Source organism: Bacillus rossius, chromosome 1 (assembly GCF_032445375.1).
Source record: "Bacillus rossius redtenbacheri isolate Brsri chromosome 1, Brsri_v3, whole genome shotgun sequence".
In the NCBI taxonomy this organism is placed as follows: domain Eukaryota; kingdom Metazoa; phylum Arthropoda; class Insecta; order Phasmatodea; family Bacillidae; genus Bacillus; species Bacillus rossius.
This window is the reverse complement of record NC_086330.1, coordinates 210,600,282-210,620,227: the sequence shown is the minus strand read 5'-3', so window position 1 is coordinate 210,620,227 and position 19,946 is coordinate 210,600,282. Positions and strand designations below refer to the sequence as shown.

Below are 19,946 nucleotides of genomic sequence, written 5' to 3'. Positions count from 1 at the left end.
TAGGTACCCATATTTTTTTTCTTCTCTCTTTCTTACTATTGAAATGTAAAAGTACTCTGTAATATTTAGTTTTTGTGGTTGTAGGTACATATGTTTGTATATATATGTATATATTTGTATTAATTGACTTGTTCTATATCCCAGAGTCCTTACATCCATATGGGATCTACAGATAAAAAACTGAATAAATAAATAAAACAAACTGGACCAGAAATACCATATTTCCTTACCTAGAAGTTCTTCCAAGTAGATAATAATAACAACTAAATCTTCCCACAATTTATGAATATTCTAAAAAAATGGATAGAATAGAAATCTTTTGCTTACCCAACTGTTGTCTGTTGTTTATTATATATTCGTGGTGAACTTAAAAAAAAAATATATATATATAGAAGATGCATGACTCCACTCGAACAGAATGTCGTCCCATGTCAGTGAATCTTAGGTTACCTTTCTGGAGATAGCTGAGGAGGGGTAGTGCGGGCTGAGGAGGGGAAGGCTGTGCCCGCCCCGCCAGAGGGATGAAAGCTTGGCCGGGGCGGTGTGCGCGCGCATGCGCACCTGCGGAACAGCTGCTCGTGACGTCACGCCCGCCCCGGTGGCCTGGTTCATTCAGAGCGTTGGTTGGTCAGCGCGCGGCGAGGCGGCACGAGGCGGCACGAGGCGGCACGAGGCGACAGGGTGAGTGGCACTGTTCGGGCAGCCTCGCATCGACCTGGCAGCCCCGATACAGGACGTGCAGCGCATGGTCTTAACGTCTTTGATTAAATTACATCTTTTTAGCCATTATTGGCATACGAAAATAATGACAATTCATTTTGAGGTTACTTTTAAATCCATTATACCAATTCAATATTAGATTTTAACATTCCACTGTTAGGTACGGACAGGAATTCAAGACCGAAATGTGCTGCCAGTTTCTCACTTGCCAACACCAGACACAGTAGCCTCGCCTTAATTTGGACGAACAAGCTAAACCTAAGTTTTTGGCTAATTAACACACCCATATTTATGCCAGCAGCGCAATTAAAGCGTGAGGGAACTTTCAAGCTAAAGTAAACATAATCTGAAGCAGCTTGGCTTCTGGTTTGTAGCCGTGTCCTTGAATAATTCACCGAAGTTTCGGTCAACATTGAAGTCGCCATCATCAGGTAGCAGTTACCTACTGAGGTTTTTATTATTTTTTATTTTTTTCCTAACCTAAATTAAAACTAAGTGTATTTGGGAGGGGTCTGGGTTAGGGAGAGACTAAGTGCGTCTCAGGCCGAAGCCTATACGCTCTAATCATGCAGGGGTTAGCCATGCGGGAGAGGGGGCATGCATCGTGTGCTAGGAGGGGGATTGGCCAGCCGCCGCCGATTCATCAAACTGCCATCCGGGGCAGTAAGCGTAGGCGAGGCCAGAAACCGAAGTTTCTATAACTCGCTAAGTGCATAGTAATTCAGGTGCACCCCACACTGGTGAAGAATCATTTGAATCGACGGCGGGGGTGCGTGTCTTTTGGGATAAGTTTGGCACACGGGCCTGTGTGTGCGATGGTAGGTTGTGTAATGCTATAAAAGTTACGTGTACCTAATTCGGCGGGGTAGAGAAGCTCCCCACCAGCTAGATCGGCTAACTGGCGTGATGTAGTGTCGTGTTGGTGTGCATTAGAGGCTTTATAGTGTGCTGTAATTTCAAGTGATCTAGTTAAACTCGGGTGTGGCGTGTAGTGTAAAGTTGTGTGAGCTGCTCCTACGAACTCCTGGGAACACAGAACATGCATGGGTAGTTAGCCCATTAGTGCATGTAACAGGTAGGTAGTTCAGGCCGACACTCGCGCAGGCATATAATCGTGTGGTATCGTTGGTGAACGGTAAAAGAAATTACTTATATTAGTAAACTTCTGGCCGCCTTAGGTACCGAACTATTGCGTTCCAACATAGCTCGGTCAAAGTTAGGCTAGGCCAGTATTGCTGTAGCTAGCCCCCTGGCTGTTGACTGCTTGAACCTGAAAAATAAAAAGTGGAGTTAGTGAATTGTATTTCCCATGTAGGTCGTCCTACATTAATTGGGTGGAGAAATGCCCTTGTCCAATTTTTTTATTTTATTTTTATTTTTTAAATTTTTTTATTTTTTTATTTTTTTAAAATCTGAACTTAAAACTACTGTACATGCCCCCAAAGCCCTGCCCTGACAGGCATGCATGCCTCTCGGCCCGGATTCTCAGCGATGGCTGGGACAGCTCCCTCTACCAGTTCACCTGCATGATTCTGCCTTGACAAGGTGCTACGACGTGTGTGTGTATTGTCGCGCGTGTTGTAGTGGTGCGGCTGTAAAATTTTACGTACCCCGGGGAAGGGAAAATATATTTATTAGGTGATGATAGGTTTACGGAACTAGCTTTGTTAATTCAAAATCCCATGCCTTCCGAAACGCGGCCGGCACTGGAGGTGAAGCCTGCCAGGCGGGTCGCGCCCTTCAGACATAGGGAGTCAGCCCTAACAACACATGCAGTGAACCCGAGGGGGTTGTACATACACCTGCGTGCTTAGGACCATTTTGAATTGTATAGTCAGTGTAAACTTTAAACTTTAAACTGTAGGCTCCGCGCGGTGTGAACACGCCCGAAGCTGGAGTGTGACTGTCCTGGGGACAGACGGAAAAATAGTTTTGTTTGGCGACCCTCGGTGGCCCGACCAATCAGCGCGCTCCAAGGCCCGTGGTCGGTCCCTCGCAGGCCCAAGCACGAGGTGTTCGGAATGCTATTTTATGTGATTTTAAAGTTATTGAAGACTTTTTTAAAAACTGAATCTATGTCGCTTTCGTTTTTAATTTAATTGTTTTAATTTAAACGAGGTTTTTTATGTTTACGTTGCTCGGACGGGTCGTAAATTGCTATTGAATATATCAGTGCGTTTTCGTGCTGTGGTAAATCTAGGTACATTTTATTGTTATTTTTTGATATTATTTCGCGGATGTACGGAATTTTAGGTTCGTTATTCTATAATATTTACACAGCCGACATACCGCACGCAAACTCCTACATACAGATGTATGCGGACGATACAGCCATAATTAAACAATCTGGAAACTTAAAATATGCCATGGTTTGCGTCCAACGACAGCTGACAGCACTTGAGCAATTTTACACTCGGTGGCGAATAAAAATAAATGCAGCAAAATCAACCATTACCTGGGAGGGGGTAGGTCTAAGGTCTAGAATAAGTAAGAATCAATATGTAATGTAATGTTTATGTATGTAAATATAATAGGCATAAGTGTAGAAACAGGGACGACACTTACCAAATTGGTAAAAAGCAATTTATTATAATTAGACTTAGCACACACAAACAAGCAGGCATAAGCCATTTTCAAATTTAAATTAAGTAGTATTATAACCTTGCAATCCCCATAGGCATGAGGTAAAGGTCCATGTGGATCAGGTACTCCATAACAAATTGCAAAGAGTCCCTGGGCGGCACTCAATAGAGTGCTGGCTCAGGGGCTCAAGCAGACAAAAAAAAAACCTCAGTAGGTAACTGCTCCCTGATGATGGGGACTGCAATGTCGACCGAAACGTTGGTGAATTAATTACCAAGGACACGGCTACAAACCAGAAGCCAAGCTTCTTCATACAATGGCCGTGAAAGCCTGCGAACATTATTAAACATAATCTGACAGTTTAAAAAGCCGCACACACTTTAATTCTACCCGGGAACAACCCTGGCACGGCAACTAGTATGTAACTGTTCACTGCGGTGACTATGAGACTATACGAGTCTGGCTGACTGAGCCAGTGGGGACGTCAAGTGCCCGAGAGGTCATATTGAGTGAGGATGTGACTCACAGCAAGGCAGCAGTGGACCAGCTCTCGGCCATACTGTTAGAAACTGCCGTCCGTGTAAGAAAGTACCTCCAATAAACGAAACGAAGAGTTCTTAATTCGTAAGCTGTAGATTGCTGCATTTTCGTTAAAACGGCGCCGTATTGCACTACTGAGTTATATGTCCCTTTTTAAACAAAGCACGTAGCAGTAATATGAGCAATTAAACAAGTTTGTAAAGGTTTTGTCAATATTTTTGCGATTTCATGTCCAAAATAAAGTGATTACAAATTTACGAATGTATCCTTAAATAAACTAATATATTTGGATAATTTGTAAGCAATGTCGTTCGCGATCCTAGGCGAAGATATGCAGCGATGTAGGCACAGTGTGGTGGAGGCTGGCCTGCTAGCAGAGGTCCGCTGCCAAATGGCCTGACCTCCAGCGAGGACACAGGTTCACGAACACTCCTCGTGGCAACTGGCCGAACGACTTGTTTGCGTGCGCCAATCGAGATAGCACTGAGCTGCTCGAAGCACGAACTAGTTACTACATTCACAGATAGTATGGCAATGTGGGCCACATAAACGAAAAAAAAAAATGTTTTCATTTAAAACCCTTTTTAAACACAATAAAAAAATTAAATAAAACTCTAATAATATGTAAGTAGTGTTGTAAAATTACTTTGTATTGCTGTTTATCAACAAGAATGTTTTTGTACCAGTGAGACTACCTTAAATGGAAAACCCAGAGTTTGCGAAATATTTAAAATGTTTTTCTCCAACTTGTTTAGTTCAGCGAGAGCTTAAAAAGGTAATTTTGTTTACCCAGTGTTGATTTGGTCGCAGGTGGATGTATGGAAAGTGATAACCTTAGGAGAATATGTTGCTAAGTAAATGTGAACCAGTTATAAATGTTACTAACATGACACCATTACTGGAGAATCATACCACATACGGTTTAAATTTAAATTAATAAAAACTTTGATATCTAAACAGTGTTAATATAATGATCTTTCAAATTCACTACTTTTCAGCACTTTAAATTTAGAATATTGTCAAAAAGCATTTTAGGAAATATTTGTACTGATAAGCTATTAGAAAAAAGCCGCACACTCGCTGCAGACGGTGGCACTAGTGCGGTCCAGTCCAGCTGTTCTCACTCGGCGGCGGGAAGCTTGACAGCCCGGTGTACGCGGCGTCGTGCCCTGGTCGATGAAACGTCTCAAAAAACAAGCGCGGCATTTTCCATTCAAAACGACGGACTCTTCAAGCTCTGCTTTGCGTCCGCAAGTAACTGACAGAATTTACTCATGCGAAAACACGAACTACAATGTGCCCGCCTGTGACAACACGGGGCTGCAATCTCATTGGTGGACATCGAGCTTTGCAAACTTCAGCGAAACTTCCTGAACCAGGTTTTTCCAATGAAAATATTTAATTATAATAAATATTAGTTAATGTGATTTATTTAAAATCTTTAGTGTGACGTTGACTTTACTAGAAATGACTTAAAGAGCTGGTTTTTACCTTTGCGAAGTTTGTATTCTTTTCAGAAACATATAAGTAGTAATATTTTCTATAATTTTGTCTTAAAAAGTATGTTATTATTTAAAATCTTTGTAGTAATGGACTTTCATAGCAGTTATTGATAAATTCCCAAAATATTTTTAACAGCTAAGTTATTCTCGAAATATCATTAGCTCTAGTTTATTTCTTCCAAAGCACCATATAAAGCACGAGTTTCTCATATTGTTGTGCTTGACTTGGCATTTGTAAATGGAATTACATGTGCTACCTCGACGTCGTTCTCTAGCATTAAAAATGAATAACTGTCTATTTTTTTCATTTTACCGATGGATTAGTGAAAGTATCATATACTGTACTTATAAGATAAATGTTAGAATAATATTAATAGGTTCCGCATGTATCTATATCTAGACAAACAGTGTTTTACCGATTGCGAGACAAATTGAATGAATGGCAGGGAATTACAAAATAAGTAACTTTTGTAATGGAACGATACAGGCGCAAAAAGAAGCTCGCAAATGTGATCTTGGCGGCCTCCAGGGGACACTACACTGGATGAGAGAAAGCGCGATTGCAGCGCAGTGGTGTTAAAACGCACCAATAAGCATGCAGAATAGGCTTTAGCTGCCAGAGAATTGAATAGTCTGCTCAGAATGTCTCTGACCAGACTAATTTGTTCAGCCTCTTGTTGACGGTATAGAAATAAGTATTTGGCGCAATCTTTGTCCTTCACATCAATTTGAACTATTCTGTACCTACTCAAACTAATTAAGTATAATTATAAACTCTGGAACAACCAAAAACGTTTTATGCCTCTATAGTTTATACCGACCGAATAAACCTATTTACTAACCACACGATCCTTTAACAAAAGTAAGTAAGACCTGTGTTCAAATAATTGAAGTAACACCGCCGTTTATAAATCCTTGAAGTCTACCTTGCTGCAGAATGAATACACGAAATCCTAGTGTCTCTAGTTCTGTATTTCAACCTGAACGGCCACTGGGGGCTGTGATTCACTCCAGACTGATTCCAGCAATGACTAGAACGAAGCTGGCCTTCGAGCTGAAGCCACGCACACTTACACGAACACACATTAACGTGTGTTTCTCCAATATTGCAATTGTGCGTGGTCAACACTTTGGAAAAGTCACTGTCCGCAAGGAAAGGGTATTGCACTGCACAAATATGCACATAGGCTTAGGGTATTGTGACATCCGGGAACAGAGCAGGGGCACATCCACTGGGAACCGGCTCTGTGTTCATTGTGTCGGTGATGTTGGGAATGGACATCTAACCCATGACCCTCAAAACACGGGTGCGAAGTTTTAGCGATTTCTTATATCGAGGAATCCATTAAAATCTTAAGGTTCACATTATCATTTAACATTTTGCCTTTTAATTAAATGTTACGAAGAACGTAAGCAGCTAAAACAAAACGTAAATTTCCGAAGTTCTTCTTTTACTGTGAACACGTAGGTTCCACACGTTAACGTTCCTATCTTATATGTTACCACACATGGCACTTATGGGGTAGTGTGAACCGTGGATCTCGAGAATCACAGAGAGCCAATGCACGGTTGGAAATGTAATTGAGGTCAAGACTTTTTGGGACAAGACATTTGATTCTATTCCTTGCTATATATCGCAAAATCTGTTCGTGAGCAATTGCTTCAAATATATATATATATATATATATATATATATATATATATATATATATATATATATATATATATATATATATATATATATATGATATGATCACTGCAACGTTCTTTCGATCCACCAACAGGTTTGAATCCTTTTATATTATTGTTATTGTATTTGAAACGTCGACCGAGCGGTAGTTTTCTATGCACAAGATGGCCGCCCAAGCCAGCTCAACAGTGTCGCGTCCGTGTAGAAGTCAGTAACATCTTGAAACAATTAAGTCCATGGGTGATAACTTCAAAAACTAAGTCCAAACTGCAGTTGAATATTTGTAAGTCTTCTGGCCTTAAGAAAATAATCAACATCTCACTGACAAAAAAAAATTCTATCACCAAAGATGATTCTTTCATGAATTATTCTAAGTCCGACTTTTGCAGGAAATATTCAATGACCAAATTATCTTTCCTCAGTTTCACATATTCTTCGTTAAACTTCTATCACCCAAGTAAAAATACCCAAAGGTTTTCATGGCGGCAGCATAAATTCGGAGCGTCGACCTGGAGCGTGGCAGCAGCCCCAACTCTTCCACTCGAAGACTGCGCCGGGGTCACTTACCGGGCTTATATACTCAGGTCACGGCGATTTTTGCGAGCCATAATAGGTAAACATGAAGTGTTATGGTGGCTTGTTGGTAGCCTACCTATTATGTACAATACTTGGTCACAAAGTGGAGTATCAACTAAAGCCTAGCTACAGGCGTCAAAAAAAACAAATTGAAGTTATGAAGAGAAAAAATAAAATATGGAAAGAAGGGGATGTGGTGCTATCAGGCGCTATAATGTGCAACAACCCACCAGAAGATAATTATTTCACGTATATATTAAGCAGTTTGCAAATTTTCAATAATTTTTTGTGTCAAACTTTGTTTCGCGTATTCCATTATTTTTATCTTTATTTTAGTTTATCATGGAAATAAATTTGGGAAAATGATAGACTCAAGATGATCAGACGAAAACCATGGATAGTGTTTTAAAGGAAAAAAGTTGGTAAATGCGCTGCCATCACGCACGGCATTCCTAGAAGGGCCCTGCGAAATCATCTCTTGTTAGGTGGTCGTTAGAAAATCGCAGGTGTGATGGATGTTCGTTCTATTGACGTGAAGCTAGCATTGAGCAAGCGCATCCTCAGATTATTTAATACAAAAATGCTGTTCACGCTAAAATTCTTAAAAAGAACTGTGTTAAAGTTTTGTCCAACTTGTGGGATAAAAAAATTCATTCAATTCCAACTCAGCATCTACTAAGAAAAAAATTGTTTTTGCAGTTTTTTTCAAGCCACTCAACAGTGTCCATAATAAGGTCACTAAAGTCAATTTATAACTAAGATGAAAAGCGAAAAAGATTTTTTATTGACGTGACAACGTCTAATAAATCGATGAACGCCGGCTGCACGCACGAAAAAGTGTCCCGTAACGCACATTGTCCCACTACGATTTGTCCCGTTACGCTCATTGTATTCCGCGACAACCAGGCACTCGTTAGTACATATTTTCCCTTGTTTATCGCGAGGGGCGTTATTATTAATGAATTTTATAAATAAAATTTCGTGCCCGAGGCCATAATTTCATATCATTTTGAGCACTGGAAGACATAAAAACGTAAAATATTCTCGACGAATTTTAATCTCGGCCCCAGCGCACCACGAGGATCTGGGTTGGAGACTAAAGCCAAAATTCTTTCTTAAACTTACTAATACTTATTTTATTAACTGCAAGGGAATTTTTATTAAATTCCACGTTTAATTTCACGACGAACAAACTTCGTCGTTAAATGTGTAATTGCGAAAAATCGTAAAACCTTCTCGACGATCTGGAAGTTAGTATAAACATGGAGGCCGACTAGCAGCCGACAATATATTTTAAATTTCCTGCCTACCACTATAAGAAATAAACATGGTGGACTACAGTAGTATAGCTTGGCCGGTCCGAGATCAGGATGCAGGATGTGGAGCCGAGAGCCGATCCACATCTCTGACGTCTCGTCCATCTCTGACGTCATGGCGACCATCTTGGATAAGCGTAACGGGACACAGCGTAACGGGACACAGCGTAACGGGACATATCGTAACGGGACATATCGTAACGGGACAAGTAGATCACGGCGGCCAATTTGGATCCGCCATCTTGGATCCGCCATTTTGGATGACGTCATTGTGTTCTAGAAAATTCTGGTGATGTGTTTTCCGCCATATTGGATGATGACGTCACCGTTGCAATTTTTGTTACGGCCGCCATCTTGAAATTTGGACGCCATCTTGAAAATCTTTAATTATTATCCGATTTTAATGAAAAAAATTCCAAAATTCATCAAAAAATTAACTTATTCGAATTCTGATTGATTATATCGATCACCGTCCTCGGTTCAAACCCGGTGAGTCCAAAAAAAAACTAAAAATGGCGACAGGCTCCTTCCTCAACGGTGGATGCAGGCAGACTGACTCCTAGCACTTTTTTTCAAAACATATATATCGTCAGCTGGTATGACGACATGTCCGCCATCTTGTCTTCATCCGCTGGAGACCACCATCTTGTTTTCGTCTGCTAGAGTGTGCCGATAACATGTAGTATAATTATCTGGTCACCATACTTTTGTCCTCAACTGTTGACATTGAACATTGACCTTGACCTTTGTCCATGACCTTGAACTTTGACCTTGACCTTGAACGTTGACCTTGACCTCGAAATTTGACCTTGAATTTAAAATTTGACCTTGACCTTGAAATTTGACCTTGACCTTGAAATTTGACCTTGACCTTGAAATTTGACCTTGACCTTGAACTTTGACCTTGACCTTGAAATTTGACCTTGACCTTGAAATTTGACCTTGACCTTGAACTTTGACCTTGACCTTGAACTTTGACCTTGTCCTTGAACTTTGACCTTGACCTTGAACTTTGACCTTGACCTTGAAATTTGACCTTGGCCTTGAACTTTGACCTTGACCTTGAAATTTGACCTTGACCTTGAAATTTGACCTTGACCTTGAACTTTGACCTTAACCTTGAACTTTGACCTTGAAATTTGACCTTGACTTTGCAATTTGACCTTGACCTTGAAATTTGACTTTGTCCTTGTCGACCATCATGGACCCGACATTTAATGTTCAGTACATGCTACCAGGAGCGACCAACTGCTGGAGTACGTCATCTTGTGTGTGTACTCATATTATAGAGTACATTTACATCTGGTTAATTTTATTTTAACCTGCTACAGTGCAGTAATCATTTATTACCGAGGTGCCCCCCGCCATCTTGAAATTCGGACGCCATCTTGAAATCATGTAATAATGTAGCTAGAAAAGCGGGAAAAAATCCAAAATTCATCAAAAAAATCACTCATTAACTTACAAATCGAATCGATGGATCCCTGTCCACGGTTCGATTCTTGACCAGTGACAGTTGTAACTAATTATTAAATAAATGTTAGGTTCTGTTTTCCATTACCTTTCGCGGAGTTTATTAATCATTCGCTCTACGAAAAACAACTCAAGTCAATATACCTGACCAACGAATTAAATCAGTGCCGATTAGCCTATTATGAAAGTCTAATTTTTCAATAATCTGAATAACATATAAGCCGTTCATGTACAAAGCCACACATATAGATCAATTGTCTTCAGTCCATAAGACCGAGTCATGACATTATCAGACGTATAGGCTAGTCATTTCAGGACCACATGAACTTCGTCGTTATCTAATTATATTCTATTAATCCAACGTGACATTTTTTAAACATACTAAAGGACCAAGTAACCTTGAAAAATATTTTAGTAACACCAAGAGGTTTTAAATTAGTAAATATTCAATCACTACATTTTGTACTACGCGCAATCAACAAAAGGGAAGCACTGACAACGAAAAGACAGCACCACCAACGAAAAGGCAGCACATTTGGAAGCACCGACAACGAAAAGGCAGCACATTTGGAAGCACCGTCATCGAAAAGGAAGCACATTTGGAAGCACCGACAACGTAAAGGCAGCACATTTGGAAGCACCGACAACGAAAAGGCAGCACATTTGGAAGCACCGACAACGAAAAGGCAGCACATTTGGAAGCACCGACAACGAAAAGGCAGCACATTTGGAAGCACCGACAACAAAAAGGCAGCACATTTGGAAGCACCGACAACGAAAAGGCAGCACATTTGGAAGCACCGACAACGAAAAGGCAGCACATTTGGAAGCACCGACAACGAAAAGGCAGCACATTTGGAAGCACCGACAACGAAAAGGCAGCACATTTGGAAGCACCGACTACGAAAAGGCAGCACATTTGGAAGCACCGTCATCGAAAAGGCAGCACATTTGGAAGCACCGACAACGAAAAGGCAGCACATTTGGAAGCACCGACAACGAAAAGGCAGCACATTTGGAAGCACCGACAACGAAAAGGCAGCACATTTGGAAGCACCGACAACGAAAAGGCAGCACATTTGGAAGCACCGACTACGAAAAGGCAGCACATTTGGAAGCACCGTCATCAAAAAGGCAGCACATTTGGAAGCACCGACAACGAAAAGGCAGCACATTTGGAAGCACCGACAACGAAAAGGCAGCACATTTGGAAGCACCGACTACGAAAAGGCAGCACATTTGGAAGCACCGACAACGAAAAGGCAGCACATTTGGAAGCACCGTCATCGAAAAGGCAGCACATTTGGAAGCACCGACAACGAAAAGGCAGCACATTTGGAAGCACCGACAACGAAAAGGCAGCACATTTGGAAGCACCGACAACGAAAAGGCAGCACATTTGGAAGCACCGACTACGAAAAGGCAGCACATTTGGAAGCACCGCCATCGAAAAGGCAGCACATTTGGAAGCACCGACAACGAAAAGGCAGCACATTTGGAAGCACCGACAACGAAAAGGCAGCACATTTGGAAGCACCGACAACAAAAAGGCAGCACATTTGGAAGCACCAACAACGAAAAGGCAGCACATTTGGAAGCACCGACAGCGAAAAGGCAGCACATTTGGAAGCACCGACTACGAAAAGGCAGCACATTTGGAAGCACCGACAAAAAAAAGGCAGCACATTTGGAAGCACCGACAACGAAAAGGCAGCACATTTGGAAGCACCGACAACGAAAAGGCAGCACATTTGGAAGCACCGACAACGAAAAGGCAGCACATTTGGAAGCACCGACAACATTAAGGCAGCACATTTGGAAGCACCGACAACGAAAAGGCAGCACATTGGAAGCACCGACAACGAAAAGGCAGCACATTTGGAAGCACCGCCAACGAAAAGGCAGCACATTTTGGATGCATCATCGAATAAGGAAGCACATTTGGAAGCTCCATCAACTAAAAAAGGCAAAAAGGAAGCACAAGTTACGAGATCTAAGTCTTAGTAAGAAATCATAATACAAGAAATAAAAACATTACATTCTTATAATTTAAATTATTTATTTTATTGCTTTACATTATACAAATGCAAGTAAAACAAGTCAATATTGTATGTAGCCAACATTCCTCAGTTCCTTGAGTATGAAGGATATTTCTTTGATGCACGAATAGTTTCCTGCACAAAGCGAACCATGTAGTAGTCTTAGCCGGTCAACCAATATGTTTGGATCTTTCCATGATGTGTAATCATTCTCTTCTACCACCATCTTCCTTGCACCTTTATAATAAATATTATGATCTCTGGTGTCTTCCGTTTTACCACCAACCTCAGGGTAACTTTCATGTTTGAGACGGTGATCATCACAAGCTTGATCAGATTTATTTAACATATTACGTTGTTTCCATCGTTTCGGTCTCAGGACACCGCCACATTCTTCGATCTTGGCAGCTTTAGGTGCTTCATCATAGTCTATGTCTTTGTCAACAGCCTCAGAGTCACTGTAACAATCACCGTAGAAGGAATCGTCTTCACCCAATTTACCGTAATAATTCGATGTTGATGATGTTGAAGTGTCTTCATCGTCTTCGTGCTTCCTTTTTAGGAGTCCATCATTTTTACAAAGTAGGAAAGATCTACTTGAATTCGGCTGGAATATATTCTCACTTTTCACGTTAAGGATTCTTCCATTGTCTTCATTCTTCCGTAAATCATCAACCTTCTTCAATTTAAGTTCTTTGTCGAGATCGGAAGAGCCAAGAAAATTATTGTCGTAATGCAGATCACTCTTCCTTAGGCTAGTAGATTCATCGTTGTCCTCTAGCTTGTACGCAGGCTTGGCGCTACAAGTTCTGCCATGTCTTTTTAGGCTCTCTCTCCGTGTAAACGACTTGCTACATCGAACACAACTTATCATATTGCGCAGTGAATTTTTAACACAGTCATTCTTCTCGTGTTGTCTTTTATTCTTTCTCAAGATAAATTCTTTACTGCAAAACTTACACCTATGTTCTTTTGAAACAGCGTCAGATCCCAAATCGGAATTCATATTAGTTACTGAGACTAATGCCAGATACCAATTGAGTGTTTTAAAATTAGATTCAATACTTAAATAGAAATTTTTTCATATTTCATCAGCGAGAATTAATATATCTCATGCAAAAGTACTTTATGCATGTAGTTCTGCTTTTCAACAACAGATATCGCCACATGTCGCTTGCAGGTAAATAATATTTAGTTATTTTATGCGGGATGCGGGATGCTCACTAACGATCGCAAAAGAAGGATGGCTTCGTTAGACTCCAAGGAAAAGGAAGTTCGTCTTGCATGTTGGTGCTCCACAGATGTCTCATGGCGTAATATTAATTTGACTGAGTAATGATATTTGTTAATTCCACCTGATAAAAATATTGCAAGTTTTGATTTAGTAGCAGAAATTATCGAATTAAATGTAACTCCAAATAAAATGACATGTCTCATTAGAACAAAAAAAAATCCATGCAGAGAGCGGTTTCTCAGAATAGTCAGAAACACTTGAAGAAACCACAGGAATGATTGCAAGAACACGGGAAAAACCATCAAAATATTGTCAAGAATAATCAGGAGCACACTGAGAAAACCACTATAATATTAACAATAATAATCGGAAGCACACGGAGAAAACCATCATAATATTGGCAAGAATAATCAGAAGCACACGAAGAAAACCGGCACAAGTTTTCTTTGATATCATTAAAATACAAAAAAAAATTAATAAAAAATAAAAACGAAAAAAAATTCAAACATTCTGGCTTGTACTAGAACTCTATCTTTGCTCAACAATGAGAAGTTCGGGTCCATGATGGTCGACAAGGACAAAGTCAAATTTCAAGGTCAAGGTCAAATTTCAAGGTCAAGGTCAAATTTCAAGGTCAAGGTCAAAGTTCAAGGTCAAGGTCAAAGTTCAAGGTCAAGGTCAAATTTCAAGGTCAAGGTCAAATTTCAAGGTCAAATTTCAAGGTCAAGGTCAAAGTTCAAAGTCAAGGTCAAATTTCAAGGTCAATGTCAAAGTTCAAGGTCAAGGTCAATGTTCAAGGTCAAGGTCAAAGTTCAAGGTCAAGGTAAAATTTGAAGGTCAAGGTCAAATTTCAAGGTCAAGGGCAAAGTTCAAGGTCAAGGTCAAATTTCAAGGTCAAAGTTCAAGGTCAAGGTCAAATTTCAAGGTCAAGGTCAAATTTCAAGGTCAAGGTCAAATTTTGAGGTCAAGGTCAAAGTTCAAGGTCAAGGTCAAAGTTCAAGGTCATGGACAAAGGTCAAGGTCAATGTTCAATATCAACAGTTGAGGACAAAAGTATGGTGACCAGATAATTATACTACATGTTATCGGCACACTCTAGCAGACGAATACAAGATGGTGGTTTCCAGTGGATGAAGACAAGATGGCGGACATGTCGTCATACCAGCTGACGATATATATGTTTTGAAAAAAAGTGCTAGGAGTCAGTCTGCCTGCATCCACCGTTGAGGAAGGAGCCTGTCGCCATTTTTAGTTTTTTTTGGACTCACCGGGTTTGAACCGAGGACGGTGATCGATATAATCAATCAGAATTCGAATAAGTTAATTTTTTGATGAATTTTGGAATTTTTTTCATTAAAATCGGATAATAATTAAAGATTTTCAAGATGGCGTCCAAATTTCAAGATGGCGGCCGTAACAAAAATTGCAACGGTGACGTTATCATCCAATATGGCGGAAAACACATCACCAGAATTTTCTAGAACACAATGACGTCATCCAAAATGGCGGATCCAAGATGGCGGATCCAAAATGGCCGCCGTGATCTACTTGTCCCGTTACGATATGTCCCGTTACGCTGTGTCCCGTTACGCTGTGTCCCGTTACGCTGTGTCCCGTTACGCTGTGTCCCGTTACGCTTATCCAAGATGGTCGCCGTGACGTCAGAGATGGACGAGACGTCAGAGATGTGGATCGGCTCTCGGCTCCACATCCTGCATCCTGATCTCGGACCGGCCAAGCTATACTACTGACTACATACGTTTTTAAAACTTCCACAACACAAAACAAAATTTTTATAGGCACATGTACAACATCTGAAATCATTATTTCCAAGATGGCCTCGTGGCTTGCGGTTAGCATAATAAAAACCTATTGAATTGAATTGGATTGACTACCAATCCAAAGGTTGATGGATCGAATCCCCGCCGTCGCGATACCTCCCATTTTTGTACTTGTAAAAATAAATACGGCGCGCGTGACACTACAAAAGTAATAAACATATTTGAATCAATGAGTGTAAATAAAAGTTAATTTATCAATTAAATTGTAGATTTCATTTCACTCCTTCTTTGTATCCATACAGAATAGTGATAAATGAATAAAAATGATTCACTTTCATTCATAAAAGTATGATTAAAAAAAAAATTACATCCTCAAAGAATAACATATTTTTAATGTCTAAATGGTTTGGTTGCAAAAACCTATTACGGCTCAGTCTCAGGCAGAATTGGATATTTCATTTTCTTCTGGATCAATCATTTCATCAATGTTTTGTTATGACGTTGTCACGTTAAACTATCGTCCGTAAATCGAATTTACAGACAACCAATTTTTTTTAAGTACGAACTGTTTTAGTGAAAAATTTAGCTAGAAGTAGTATAAAATAGCTGGTCCTACGCCGGGGTCCTGAGTGCAGATGGTTGATTGCCAAACGCCATATTGGATTGTAATGTCACGGTGTCCATCTTGAATAATGACGTCACCGTGGCACTTTCGTTACCGTTGCCATTTTGTATTATGACATTGGTTGACCTTGACCTCAGCCACCATCTTGAATTCTAGAAGTTTCTGCTATATTGGATTTCATTACGGCCGCCATATCGGATGTTTATGTCTCCATTGCACTTTTCGTTATGGCCACCTTCTTGAAAATCTGTAATTATTATCAGATTTTAACACGAAATTAATTTATATTTATAAAAAAATAATAACACTTTGATAAAAAAAATATACCATTTTGAGAATCCATAATTTGAATGCTGGAAATTCGGAAAAATTAAAAATGATATAAAACACTTATTATTTTATAGATTTTGAAACTTAACTTTGACATTGACCTAGACCTTTGATGTGGACCTTGAACTAAACCTTTGCAACTGACATTGGCCATGACCTTGAAATTGCCTTTGATTGACTTTGATTGACTTTGACATTGACCTAGACCCCAGCTGCCATTTTGGATTTTAAAAAGTTGCAATTTTCGTTAAGGCCGCTATCTTGAAAATTCGTAATTATTATCCGATTTTAATGGAAACAATTTAAAATTAAAAAAAAATTACCCAAAATTTTAATATTAGAACATTCACAATTTTTTTTAAATTGTCCGTCATATCAAAATTTTGTAAATATTATACAATTTTAAATGAAAAAAAAATCGATTGAATTCTTAAAAATTTTGGAGCAAAGACTGTTGGAGACATTTTAGCCTACTGTAAATTGAGGATTGCATCCTACTGATAGAATGTTTGTGAAAACGGGACATACTTTTAGTTACGTGTACATAATCAAGCCTGTATTGTAATATCCTACTTATCGTATCCATGTGTTGAGATCGTATTCCTGCTATGAGGTCGTATTATACCGAGTTGAATTATTGACCAAATCTGCGACCTTTTCGTTAAATGTGCTTCCTATTTGACGAATGTGCTTTCTTTTTAGAATGTGCTTCCTATTTAACGAATGTGCTTCCTATTTGACGAATGTGCTTCCTTTTTGTCGAATATGCTTCCATTTTGACTATTGTGTTTCATTTTGGTCAAATGTGCTTCTAAATGTGCTTCTTTTTTTGTCAAATGTGATTTTTTTTTGTATAAAGTGCTCCCAAAAGTGCTGCCGTTATGTAGAATGTGTTGTCTTTTTTTTTAATGTGCTGCCTTTTTTGTAGAGTGTGCTTACAAATGTGCTGTCTTTTTGTCCATTGTGCTTCCTTTTTTTGAATGTGCTCCAAAATATGCTGTCTTTTTGGTCGAATCTGCTTCCTATTCGATGAAGATAGAGTATCGATAAGTTTGTACTCAGGTCATGATTGACCTCGTGGATCAGTGACGACTGGTCTATATGCATGTCTTTGAACACGACTTGTTTGTAATGTCGGTCGCATATAAATGAATAATACCTTTTGGTTCGGAGATGATTGGTCTATGCGTATAATTTTGTACATGAATTGTTTAAAATGTTCGCCGAGTATTGACGAAAAATACCTCTTGGCTACCGACTGGACGTGTTTGACCACGTACTTGATGTGCCTGGCTACCAACTGGATGTGGTTGGCCACCTAATGGACATGATTTCCTGGCCACTGAATAGACGTGCCTGGCTACCAAATGGACGAACCTTGCCACCAACTGGACCAGCCTTTTCAGCCGACTGGTCGTGCGTGTCTGGCCAACCTACTGATGTGCATGGTCACCGACTGAGCGTACCTTACCAACAACTTGAAGGGTTAACCAGTCAAATCGACTGGTTCTACCTGGCCACCGACTGAATATACCTGGCCACCGACTGTATGTACTAACCAACAACGGTTGCTCCTAACCAAATACTGGATGTGCCTTACCAATTACTGGACATGTGTGACCACTGATTGGATGTAGCTGGTTAATCGACTTTCGACTTTCATGATGAAATGCCCTGAAAAAACATTACAAGACATGCAAAGGACTCGCTTCTCTTCTATGAAGACTGTACACATAAAGAAAATCTCGTATTTTCCTTGTTTTTTTTTGTACTTGTAGAATTTATGTAATAAATTTTTTACATGTAACTTTGCTGTTTTTTCTAGAACCTATTTTTTTATAATGTTAAATAAATTAACTTTTATTGCACCAAGCGAGGATCGAACAGAGAAAGCTATCGATGGAATCAATCATTATTTTAAAAAGAGTTTTTTTTAATGTTTTTGGAGTTTTTCCAAATTTATAGCTTAAAATGTACAAAATATTAAGTTAGCGGCCAAGACGGATAACAAGTTATCGGACGCCACAGTAATAAGTACTACTGCATTCTGATAGGCATAGATTAAACTAATAGGTCGGTAGTGACCTATAGGAGACGAACATTAGATGACGACCCCAACAAACATCAACAAGATGGCTGCCATGACATCGTACTGGCTGACGAAATATCTGCCTTGGAATTAGTGGTGGGATGTCAGTCTGCCGGTGACTTTCATAAATGAAGGAACCGTCGCCATTTTTAATTGATTGACTTCACCAGTTTTGAACCGAGGACTCCTAACTTCATAATGTAAGCGTGTTTTTATTAAAGTTTACTTAAGTAAATCATTTATGAATTTTATAATTTTTCTTGAATTTCTTGCAATAAAATAATTATTTTCAAGATTACGGGTAAATTTCTAAATGGCGGAGTTTTTTTATTTAAAAAAATTTATGAATTATTTTTTTATAAATTATAAATTTTTTTCCTGTTCTTCCGGGCTCAGGGTTCAGGGTGCAGAGCCAGAGCCATGGTGCGCCATCTTGGATTGTGACATCACGACGGTCATCTTGGATGACTTTGACATTTGACCTTGACCCTGGCGGACATATTGAATCCGCCATCTTGGATCTGTTACCTTGGAACCACCATTTTGTTTGGTTGAACTTTCAGCAATTTTGGCTTGTACTAGAACTCTATCCTTGCTCAACAATGAAGTTCACAAGCTGGCAAAAGTTTTTTTGTATTTTTTAGTTAATTTTTGTTTTTATTAGTTTTATAATTATTTTGTAATTTTTTATTTTTAGTAAATATATTTATTTTTAAAATTTTGTATGATATTTTTGTGATATTAAGGAGACTTGCGTTGTTTTTCTCCGTTTGCTCCTGATTATTTCTGCCACTATATTGTTGGTTTTCTCTGAGTGCTCCAGATTATTCCTGTCTAGACATCTGTTGATGATCTCCGAGTGCTTCTGGTTATTTGTGAGGAATCGATCTCTGGATTAAATAATTTTTACTTAATGAGTAATGCAATATTATTCAGATTTACATTTAATTAGTTAATTTCTTATAATATATCAGAACTTACAATATTTTTATCAGGTGGAATTCAAACAAAAATATCATTACTCAGTCCAATAATGTGTGATAAGATGGTTGAGAAACACTATAATTCAGAACGAACTTCCTACTCCTTGATGTCTAGCGAAGCCCTCCTCTTGCGATCACGAGAGATCATCCTGCATCCTACATAAAAACGAATAATATTGACCAATACGCAACACGTGGTATCATTTGTTGATAAAAAGCAGAACTACTTGCAACAAGTTACTTGTATGAGATAAATAACTCTCACTGACGGAGTTAAAAAAAAATTATATTTAAGTAGTGTTCCAATTGAAAACTCTCAATTTGCATCTAACATTAGTCACAGAAGCTACCATAGATACTGATTTGTTGTCGGCGGCTGAATTGGAAGGACACCGCTGAAGATCCTGCATTAAGGATTTTGACCTAAGAAGGAATGCTAGACGTCATGAGAAAAATGTTAAGCTA

At 39.3% G+C, this 19,946-nt stretch overlaps 1 protein-coding gene across 1 annotated transcript in view; it reads left to right on the top strand.

Annotated features, from left to right (window-relative positions):
• The first annotated feature begins 610 nt into the window (after positions 1 to 610).
• The window catches only part of LOC134543156 (uncharacterized), an 872,531-nt gene continuing 853,195 nt past the window's right edge, over positions 611 to 19,946 (top strand). The window contains exon 1 of the mRNA XM_063388061.1: positions 611 to 681. The gene's annotated coding sequence lies outside the window, so the exon portion shown is untranslated. The remainder of the gene's footprint in view (positions 682 to 19,946) is intronic.